Here is a 4,544-nt window from a genome sequence, read left to right as displayed (position 1 = left end):
TGTTTTTTTCTTCTTTTGCTTGCTACATTTGCATGTTCTAATCACTGTAGGTGATTATTCTGTTGCATGTTCTAATCACTGTAGGTGTTGTACTCAGCTACTATTACCTAATAGAGTTTATTTAATGGATGTTCTTTCCTATATATGACTTGATATATATTTTTTAATTAATTTTAATCAATTTTAATTTTTTTTAATTAAATTTTTTAATTGAATTAAAATGTTTTTTTTTCAGTTTCTTTAATCCTAGTTTTACTTGATGAAAAAAAAATCAATTTTAAAAACAAAACTAGTCACGATCATTTCATAATCGTCTCAGTCATTTTTTTTTTTTTTTTTTTTTTTTGGGGGGGGGGTTGAGTTAATGGTTGAAATGTATAGTTTAGACAATCTTATATGACATCTCCTTTATCTTTATCAACCACTTATCAACCAATCAGGAATTTGTTTTTGTTTTTTTCATTTGTTTTTTTTTATTGCTATGTAAGATAAAAACCAGCGATTTTTTTTTTTAATTTCTCAAAACATGAAAGAATGACTTAAGCAATTGTAAAATGATTGTAAAATCATTTTTGTGAGATCGGAAAAAAAAAAACATCTGAATAAAAACGATTTAGTTTCAATGAGAATTTTGCACGAAAAGGCTTTATTAAACTTAAGCTTCCCAAGTTGTTGAAATCTTTTCTTTGAGGTTTACTATGTAAAATAAATTAAGAAATTTTGGTGTACCTCAATTTAATGTCAGTGAATATATATTGTTTTTGTACCTCAATAAGATTTAGTTTCAGTTAATATATGTTAAAGGACAAATTAAGCGATCAATTTTTTCTTTGACAAGAAATTCATTTATTTAAGTTTTTTGGCTTTTTTAGACTTATTTTTTGAAAAACCAAGTAAACCGGCTTTTGTTTATAATTAATACTAAGAAATTTCTTGTTTTAAGGGTTCTATAAACTCAATTTACTAAAAGTTTCTTTATTTACTGATTATAAAAAGAAAAAAATTAAGTATAACAATTGAAAACTTGAAAATTAACATGTTAATAAATAAAACTGTTTTTAGGGTTGTCCGCTTATCCCGATATATCTATTTTAATCTAGCATTTGATTTTAAAAAACTCATCTCATCGTTAGCGCATAATCGTCTTTTACGATTTGTTTTTTTTTAAGAAAAAGGCTGGCGAATTTAACTGTAACTTAAAATACCCCTGCCTTTGGGTAATTGGTTGAGTAAAAAAAAAAGAGATTATTATATTAATAAAAAAACTTATTTTGGGCAGATGTTAGCTGCATCCGGCTACTGCCTTGTAAAGGTCTCCTAGGCAACAACTTTAGGGTTAAGTAGAAAAGTACTGTTGACAAACCTCACATTGTTTCTACATCTATTAACCTGGCGTAAGTGTAAATCTTTTTTACATTATTTTCTGTCTAGGATGATGAACAGTGAATCTTCTTGATTCTACTTTTGAGTTTTTGCTTGTGCCTCTTTGATAGTGGCTCTACAACTCAACATATTAAAAGTACTGCTTGAAAACTCAGTTTTTTTTATATAATTGTTTTAGGTGCCCCTAAAACAAAACAAAACCCAATAGTCTTGTCAAATAGGACCGCGGAAGAGCATTTAACTAAGAAGTTTGGCCTCTTTTCTTACCGATGGTGCGAAATATGCCCAAAAGTTGCCCCTAACCTCGGATCTCTTGCTTATCAAGCGAGTGCTCTAACCACTGCACAACGGCTGTTTAGATTTATGGTAGTAACTAGATTTAAGTAGTTACTAATTAGTTTTAGGTAGTTAACAGTTAGTTTAAGGTAGTTACTATGCAGTTTGTGGTAGTTCTTAGAGACAATAATTCAACAGCTGTAAAATATCCGAGTATTAGCAGTTCCATGTTATGCATGAATGTTGTCTTTGTTTTTACATTTGTTGTGCATTGTTAAGGCAATACAATGAGCTCATTCTTACAACACTGGGTAAATCAGCGGGATTCTTTATTCTCTAATAACTTAACATAATTCTAAAACAATAGGCCTTTTGCATGAAACAAAACCTAATAAGCAAAAAATGTTTATCAGTAGAAATATACTAAAAATGATATCGATAAAAATAGCCCTTTGATTTTATCTTGTCAAAATTAAATGTAATAAGTTTTGAGTAGTGTCATTTTAAATCTTATTTTATCTACATTGCATTATTTTTAATTTAAACCTTTAAGATCAATAAGATTATTGGCAGATGTATAATGAGCCTGCTGCAGAGGTGAAATTCAAATAATGGTAAAACCATAGATGTGTTTGGTGCTGGCGTTAGGATCTTTTGACCGAGATCACAATATAAAAATGGTAAAAAGTTCTGTATTCAAAAACAAACAGGGGTCAAAAAAGATGTAAAAAAGGATAGAATCAAAACTAAAATCCATCTAAAAACAGCTTTTATTAATAAAGACCAGCCACTAGGTTTTGAGTTGTATATTTCACCTGACTACTGGTTAATTTTGATATTCTAGGTCATAGTTTGAAAAAATGCCTACGGATGAGATCCCTCAGAATTTTCGGATACATCGAATTCCAAAACTTTTAAAATCTTTCAAAGTCGCTTACTACTCATCAGAACTCACAGCGAAATCGTAAATCTATTCATCATAGTTTAAGAAATTTATTTCATAAAACATGAAATATATTTCTTGTTTTTAAAATTAAATTGCAGGTAGGATGTTTATTTCTTAAAACAAGAAACGTATTTCTTGTTTTAAAAAAATATTTCGTAATAAAAAATTCATTTTGCTGTGCTTACAGTAAAAATTTTTCAAGATAATGTTGAGCGTGTGATGAGCATGGAGAAGCTTCAAATAAAAAGTTCTTGTAAAGAAATATTAAAGAAGAGTGAATTCAAGAAGCTTCCTACGACGATTGCTTTCTCGCTTTCTCATGATTGAATGGTTCTAATAATTTGAATTTTGATCCGATACCTAACCACAAACCTTAAAAGTATATTTAAAAATTATTTTTTTTACACTTTTTCTTGAGATATTTGTCTTAAGCTAAAAATTTATATGTATATAAATATATTGTACGATTCTGAAGCAAATTTGCTTCAGAAACAAGAGATCTGTGGCAGTAACGGATCCAGCATTATTTGGTGTTTGAGATATCTAACATGGAGCAAAATCCAAACATTTGTATGTTTATACTTACGTCAAATAATTACGCTTCTTAAAAAGGTGCAATGATTAGAGGCTGTGAACAAAAAAGCCCTAAAATATTATTCCCCTGCCGTGGGAGCAGCAAGTTGATGAAATTTTTTTGCTATTCTTAACTAAATTTGTATATATTGATAAATTAAGTATTATTTTACAACCCTTAAGCGTTCAAAAATTATGACCATATAAAATTTGTAACCTCCTCAAATTGAGGGGGTTTAAACTTTATATGGTCATAATTTATGAGCGCTGAGAGATAATACTATGAAACTTCAAATTTATTGATGAATAAAAATTATTTTACCAACATGTTGCTCTCACGTTTAGAGCAAAGGGAATAAAATTTTAGGGCTTTTTTGTTCCCAGCCTCCAATCATTGAAATATTTTGCAAAGCCACGTTATTTGACATAAGTATAAACATACAAATGTTTGGAGTTTGCGCCATGTGTGTTAGCTATCTCAAACACCAAAAAATGCTGAATCCTTCACTGATCGATGCCTACTCTATGCTTTTTTTTGACATGAAACAAGCGTAAACTTTTAAGTTAAATGCTCTTCTGTGGTTCTCTGTGATGCAACCATTAGGTCTTCTTGGAGCACCTAAATAAACCACAGAAAAAGTGTGTATATATATTTTTGAATCACATTGATTCGTTTTGGTTTAGTTTTTTTACAATAAAAATCAAAAATTCTTTACCCAATCTTTTAAGGAAACTATTTTGGATTTGGATTTGTTGGATTTAAGGCTCCAGTAATAGTACTTTTAAAAAAAACATCATTTACATACCGAAATGAGGTGAAATTCATATAATTTGTCGTATAACTGAGAAAAAGCTCAAAGGTCAACAAAAAATCACTTTACAATAGTCAAAGTGTTAATTTATCTATCGTAATCAGTAAAAGAAAGGCACAACATATTTTTTAAATTATTGAGTACAGCGTTTTTTTTGGCGCAGGAACACATTGAGAAAGTATCTTTGACCAAATTAACTGGATTTGACATCAGAATATATATATATATATATATATATATATATATATATATATATATATATATATATATATATATATATATATATATATATATATGTATATATATGTATATACAGTACTGTGAATAAGTATTAGGCCACTTGTATAATTAGACGTATTTACAATTTTTTTCCTATGTAATTTTTTTAAAGCGTACTTAAGTTTAATAATATATAAGAAAAGTTGAAAGAATATATTATTTTTAATAAATAAACAAAATTGATGAGAAACATCAGGGATTTGTTTGTTTATTTATTAAAATGATGTGTGATAACAACTACATCCAAAACAGGATATTCGAAGAATGCTGTTACA

The sequence above is a fragment of the Hydra vulgaris genome, chromosome 15, assembly GCF_038396675.1.
Source record: "Hydra vulgaris chromosome 15, alternate assembly HydraT2T_AEP".
NCBI lineage: Eukaryota > Metazoa > Cnidaria > Hydrozoa > Anthoathecata > Hydridae > Hydra > Hydra vulgaris.
The sequence above is the reverse complement of the archived record's forward strand: the minus strand, read 5'-3'. Positions refer to the sequence as shown.